The following is a 7,143-nucleotide window of genomic DNA, read 5'->3' on the forward strand; positions in this document are numbered from 1 at the left end:
GAGAGAGATATATATATATATATATATATATATATATATATATATATATATATATATATATATATATATATATATATATATATATATATATATACACGTCTAAAAATAAACATATTTAGTTATCATGCAATTTCGGCAGCCTTTGATAAGGAATGATTACTTCATATAATCACTGATGACAAAATATCAAACACAAACAAAACGCGCGGAGCAGAGCACAGAAAACAGACCAGCCGGGGACAAATAAGTCACATGACATTATAGAGTAAAAATCAATACCGATAGCTTTTTCTCAGATTTTTTTCCGGGACAGATCATGACATTGGTGATTGATGCCTCATCCTTGTTTACGCAAGGACCGACTTATTATGACGTCCAGCGTTAGACTCAGGGGCACCAATGTCGGAACACGGCCGCTGCACAAACAATAATACAGAGACTGATCACACGCATCCATCAAGGCGCAAGGGTCAGGCGCTGTGATGCCTGTGCAACGTAATCTTCGCTGGCGGCACAGAATGGCCAGACAAGGCAAACATATCAGCAGCACAGGATGGCCATGCACGGGCACGGTAAGCTACGCTGCCGACACAGGGTGCCTACACAGCACAAGCTCTCCTGGCGGCGGGGATGTCTTGGCTATCAGCCCACGTGCTTAGCTTACGCCTGAGTGGGTAAGCCGCTTACGGCGGTGCCGGGTGTCGTAACCGCGGGATGAAGCACATGCAAGTGACTAAGGGAAACTGACGAAGGGCCGCGCGAGCCCATTGCAGCAAATGGGAACAATCTTTGAAAATACTTCCCTGGTCTACAAGAACTAGGTTGAGCTATTACCGATTCCATACACATCTATACACTTCGTCTTGCGAGAGACTCTTGTTCTACGCACATAGATCAGTTATTCTGCTATTAACGAGTGTGGGGGGGGGGAGGGGGGAGAAAGGGATAGGGAGAGACCAGAGCTATGGCGGATGACGACAGTGCAAAATTACAATATATTTTCCGTTCCGTGGGAGAAAAAGGAGAGAATATAGAGAACTGCGTGATAACAAGCGAGTAGCATAAACGCAGAGATGCCTATTTATCATCTGCTACATTACGACTAATGTCCAGACTCGGCTCCGACAGAATCGGCTAAAGCCCAGACTACGCCCCAACAGAAGCTGTTGGGCTGGCTGCCCAAGGCTGCCGGAGGAGCCGGCAGAGGCCCAGGGCCGACTCCGTCGGCACCAGAGGAGGAGACGGGCGTCCGGCGTCGGGGGAGGAGTGCCACCCCTGCACGCCGCAGCTGCACCCCCGCTCCGTGGGCGCAGCTGGCCGAGCTGTGGCGCCAGCGGCAGGTGTTAGCCCCGGCTGCCAGGCTCGGTGGGTGGGCCAGGTCGGCGGGGTCGCCTGACGCTCTCCGATACGGCGCGCTCGCGGTGCAGTGTAAGGTCAGAGTCACGTGTCAGACAGCCAGAGAGTCTCCGGTAACCTGACTCGTGTCCGGCGCCCCGTGGATCACGCTCTGTGGGCTGGAGATCCTAGAGCCGCACTCCTCTCCGGTGCTCTGCATTCAGCGTCCCTGTCCCTGCGGCGAGTCTGATCCGTCCTGTCCCCGTACACGGCCACCGTGTCTGACGCCAGGTAGGCACATCAGTCCCGTGCGTTCCGTGCGCGATGTCCTGCAGCACTGGAATCTCATTTTATCCGCTTCTTGGTCAGCGCCGCCTGTCGCTTAACGGACCACGTTACTGGCTCCACGGCAGTGGATCAGTAGGCAGAGTCGGACGCGCCATTTTCAACGAAACTTTTCTTTGGTTTTGTGGCATTGCACGAAAAGAAGAGGCCGAAACTGCGTCCTCTCAAAAAAATGTGGCCAGACCTGAGTTTCACACCCCGTAACCTGCTCTCTCGTGTTTTGCCACCGCGTCGTTCCGGTTGCGGTGTGTTGAATAAGGGATGCTCTCCGTGGAGTCCTGGACCCATGTTATCGTTAGTCCGGGGTGTCCTGTGTCCGCTGTATCCTGGGTCCGCGGTATCGTGACCCCAGATGTCCTGGGGCTGTTGTATCATTGCTCTGTGATATCTCGGCTCCGCTTTGTCCTGCGTCCGGGGGTCACTGGGACCGCGGTGTTCATGGTCTGTGGTATCCTTCGTCCGTGGTGTCCTAAACCTGCTGTCTCGTGTCCGTTCCCACTCGACTCCCCCCCCCCCCCCACCCCTCCTACCTCACCTGTCACAGTGACGTCCGTTGAGCGTCAGGTAACCCGGCTCTGATCCCACCGCAGAACACCGCACTGGAACCCACGCGCGCGCGCGCCGCACGGATCACCCGCATCGACGAACGCCCCCACCGCTAGCGGCGCGCACCGCTCCTGAGGCGGCGCCGAACGGCGACACTAGCGCCGCACTCGGACGCCAGGCGCAACTGAGGTCAAGAGGGGCGGGGTACCCGGGACACGACGGGGCTCTGTGGGTGCGTCGATGGGAAGATCGCCTCGGCCGCCCGCGACCGGGGTCAGCTCGCGAAACGCGCGCCACTGGCGGCTGAGCGCGCCACCAGTCGGTCGTCCAAATCGGTGCAAAGTCAAGGCCGAATTCCGCAGGGTATTTGACGCGGAGGCCGCTGTGCGTGACGCAGCGCTCTCGCGTGAGGGGCCGTGATGACGTCAGCGTAGCATCCGCTCCTGACCAGCCTGGAGCGCCGTCTCCCCGACCAGGAGGAATTGCGTTCGCCAACTGATCTGCCAGCATGCCTTTCAACGGGACCCATTTCGAAGCATTCGTCCTCCGTACGTTGGAACCGACCGAGGGCTGTATATCTTCTCGCCTCGCCCGAAACCAAACGAGCGCATTGTCGGCGGACGCGGCACGACCGGACCGTGCTGCCCACGTGACCTTGGCCCGTGCCGCTGAAGCGCACTAGCCCCACTCCTCGCCCCAGACGCCATGCGCCGCCCGCAAGGCGCACGTGCTCCCGTCGGGATGGCCGTGTGGCCGGCTGTAGTGCCAGACGCCGGTAATCAAACAAGATCAAGAGAGTCGATAAACAACCGGCGGAGAAGCATGCCACCGGCTCGATGATGGCTGTCGGGGTGTGCTGTTTAAAGTGAGGCTTGCGTCGTGCAAAACGTTGCAACCGCATTGGGTTAATGTGCGGGAAACATGACATCCCTTTGGTGTCGACCGCTTGCCACGGAAGACAGAGCGTAAGTGCCCTTGACTGCATGAGGCATAGGCCCGAGCGGTTCCCCACAACCAAGTCGGCCAACTCAGAGAGGATGGTGGGGACCGTGCACGCCCGAGAAGCACGAGTATATTGTGAGCAGGCGCACTCCGACTCTGCGAGTCATTTAAACGTCACGTTAGAAGCGGCCGGTGCGGAAGAGTCAAGTGAGCTGATCCAACGTCATACAATCCCTACTAGGAGCTTTTCTGATGGTCTTGAAACTGACAGCGTTGATGACGACTTGGGTATGCCTTCTCCGGTCAAACCGTCAAACCAGAGGCGTATCGATCAAGCACCTCGACCAGGACGGTCTCCGCTCCGTGCTTGGCCAAACATGACTGGCAATTGTATGTTGGCCCAATGGCAGAACCAACTGCCCGGAGGAGCCCATCGAAGCAAACCAATATTGACAATCAGCCTCAAGTACCGCAGAAAGGACTCCAACGTCGGCGTTTGTAACACGTCAACATTTACAGACCGCAGCACCGCATAATTAATTAGATCTGTCGCACGCGGACAATATCACAGCGCACGCCTCCGTCGGAAGACATCGCTGGAGCTGGTGCACCATATTCAACTAAGTTGGTCACTAACCGACGCGTCATTACGTTTGACAATTTAGTGATGGGGTCACAACTATGTTCAAAATGCCATGCATGCCATACATCACGGCACAGGGCATGGGGGATGAGCCGCCGCGATCTGTTATGGCCAACCGAATAAGATGTTCTAGCACGAAGCAAATTAAAGCAACAGGGCGCTTTCAACTGGCCGGATATCATATGGTGTTTCAGTCGCATAAGCCATCAAGTCACTTAGCAATACAACGAGCAGGCCAACAGACAGCAGTGATCACGGTCTACCAAACAACGCAAGCCGTCTGCTAATAGACGTAGGGCTCGGGTGTTGTGTAGCCTGGTGCCGTCGTACTGAATTAGAAACAAGTGGTGTGCGTGTGTGTGTGTGTGTGTGTGTGTGTGTGTGTGTGTGTGTGTGTGTGTGTGTGTGTGTGTGTGTGTGTGTGTGTGTGTGTGTGTGTGTGTGTGTGTGTGTGTGTGTGTGTGTGTGTGTGTGTGTGTGTGTGTGTGTGGTGTGTGTGTGTGTGTGTGAGTGTGTGTGTGTGTCTGTGCGTGGGGGGGGGGGGGGGCGTTAAGATGTGTGTGGGAGGTTTTGTGGGTGGGTGTGGCGTTGGTGTGTACGTATTGTATATGATAGGACTGGGAGATTACCTGGAGTGCTGTTTCTCATCTCCCTAGAGCTGCTGCTGGGATGTGCAAAGATCATGTTGATAATTCTCTGTGCAAAAGTGGCTCATTTTTGAAGCTTTACTGATCCATTTGAAATTTCAAACTGTCTGTTAAAGCTTTAAGAAAAAATAGAGTGCGATTTCACAAAAAAGTGTCGTGTTATTGTTAAAACTTTAAGAAAAAATAGAGTGCGATTTAAAAAAAGAGTGTCGTGTTATAGATATGTGCCCCCCGATACTAGCAAAAATGAATTGGAACTACCAAAGATTCATCTGTGAGTCGACGATGCAGCGAAGAGCGGTATGCTCTCCTGTCTAATGCGGCGCCTCTCATCTCTCCACACTCCACATCTCTCCACGCCACTCCTTTTCGGTTGTCATCCTGCGATTGCACAGTTTTGGCCTTCACACGGGCTCCAAGGGCTTACGCCATTATGGCGGCTACCTCAGTATGTCGGCTTTTGAAATAACCGTGACGTCATGGCCGAACCGAAGGCGTCAACAGTTCAGGTGTTGGGATTCCTCAGATTTAAAAGCTCACACTTACCTGCTTCCTCTTCTTTTCAGGAAACATGAAATCTAGGAATTTTGGGGATAAACGCAATCCTTTCAGAACACGCCACGGAGCGCTGTCTCACGCGTGACATCCCGCTAGCTTAGCCATGGCTTAAACGAATCAGCCCGCTCAGCCTGCGCCGATGAAGGCGCCCGTTTGTCTGCCGTCGGTGTCCTCGTGCGCGCGCGTCGGCCACTGACCCCGAGCCACCGTCGGCGCACAGCAGGGAGACCGCATGCCAAAGGTCAGAGGTCGGCCACCGCCGATTGGACCCGAGGGGATCCTCGGCGCCCGGCGAGTGGACCCGAGGGATCCTCGATGCCCGGCGAGTGGAGGGGAAGGGGAGGGCGTCCCCGCAGCTCAGCGACGCCCTGAAGGCTGGCTGTGGTGCGAACCACGGAGAGGAGTGGAGGGGGGGGGGGGGGGGGAGGGTGCGTCCCTGCAACTCAGCGACGTCCTGAAGGCCGGCTGTGGCGGAAGCCACGGAGGGGAGCGGAGAGAGGGTGTCCCTGATCTCAGAGTCGCCTCGAGGGCCGGCTGCATTGTGGACAGCAGAGTTGGAAAGAGCGACTGCCAATGCGTACACCCCGCGGCCAGGCCCCGGCAGCAACAATGAGAAGATGCAGTCACCTTTTGCATGCTTTTAACATCACGGGCATTGCAATAATCCCTTTTCGGCAGCAGTGAATCAACTTACAAACCCACCCTGCGAGTCCGTATATGCACCGCCTGATAGCGGGCTAAATTGTATGTCTCGGTTGATATGACAGCCATCCATATCGGTCGATCAATTAGCTCCCGCGATACGAGCGCAGCCCGCGCAGATGGCTGAAACGTGAAGCCAAGCATCCTGTGATAAGCGATGGAACGGCCTGGCCCCGCTGGATGTTAGTCACTTGTATATGTACATATATATATATATATATATATATATATATATATATATATATATATATATATATATATATATATATATATATATATATATATATATATATATATATATATATATATATATATAGCACGACCTGCGACGTCGCGGTCTGGAGCACGCACCTCTGCGGTGAAAGCTTCCTGCCCTCTGCCCTCTGCCCATCCTCCCTCTGCCCTCTGAATCTCGAATCTGTGGCAGACTGACGCGTAGCACGCCGGAAGCAGACGCCCTGCATCTGTAGGTACACTACAGCTACGTCTTGACCGCAAGGATGGCTGGGTTGACGGTCCTAAGTCATCTTCATGTCTCATCTGATGTATTAACTGTCGCACGTCTTGAGCGCGGACGCTTGCAGCACCGTGTGTCTGGTTTTATCGCCCAAACGCGTGACATGCATTATCCGTGTCTCCTCCAACAACTCTTCTGATGTCGCTAGCTGGTCGTTTGCGCCTAAAAAACGCCGCAAATGCCTAACTCGCTACGCACAGACGCCAACTCTCGGTCGAAGACCACAGGAGACATCGGTGCTGAGGACGCCCTGCGAGCTCACGCCGTGAGCGCATCAGGTGATGCATGTGATAGACACCGGCTGACGTCATCACGCCACGCTGATGTCATGGTCGCCCTATCTGTGTGGGGAGGGACAGGTCCGAAGCGCGCCCCCGGCGTGAGACGCCCGGAGCGCCGCAGGACCCACCGCACGGTCGACGAGCGTGGTGGCAGGCGGCGGGCGCATTCACCGCGCGGGCTTCGGGCGGGTCTGCCTCGTCATCGTTTGGAGATGAAACTCACACACACCTGACCCAATCAAAACAGCCAGGCGTCACGAGGAACCCCCGACACGCCGTGTATTGGAGCCCGGCGGACTCGGCAGTGATGGCGTCGGACTGCCGCACGGGGCCACGCGCCCCCCACAAACAGCGCACAAAGACACCGCACATCCACAGAACAAACACGACAGTCATCACAGGCTGGCACTGAGCACCTTAAACCCTTGAAAACAGCGCGTAAACGCGCCCAAGGCCAGAACAATCGCACTTGGGCGGGCCAGCTCATCCGCGGGGTACCCGCCAGGAACACGGAAAAGCGTTACAAATGGCAGTTGGCTGAGCGCCGCGCCGGCGCGCGGCGGCAGACGCCGCCGGTGTCCGCCGGCGGACGGCGCTGGAGGCCCCAGCTGAGGCGGCCTGCTGCGG

At 55.6% G+C, this 7,143-nt stretch overlaps 1 protein-coding gene across 1 annotated transcript in view; it reads right to left on the reverse strand.

Moving 5' to 3' along the window:
* Nucleotides 1-2,337, reverse strand: part of LOC119114105 (17-beta-hydroxysteroid dehydrogenase type 6) — a 94,100-nt gene extending 91,763 nt beyond the window's left edge. The window contains exon 1 of the mRNA XM_037238322.1: nt 2,216-2,337. The gene's annotated coding sequence lies outside the window, so the exon portion shown is untranslated. The remainder of the gene's footprint in view (nt 1-2,215) is intronic.
* Between the last annotated feature and the right edge of the window lie 4,806 nt (nt 2,338-7,143).

Source organism: Pollicipes pollicipes, unplaced genomic scaffold (genome assembly GCF_011947565.3).
Source record: "Pollicipes pollicipes isolate AB1234 unplaced genomic scaffold, Ppol_2.1 Scaffold_7262;HRSCAF=8765_pilon_pilon_pilon, whole genome shotgun sequence".
NCBI lineage: Eukaryota > Metazoa > Arthropoda > Thecostraca > Pollicipedomorpha > Pollicipedidae > Pollicipes > Pollicipes pollicipes.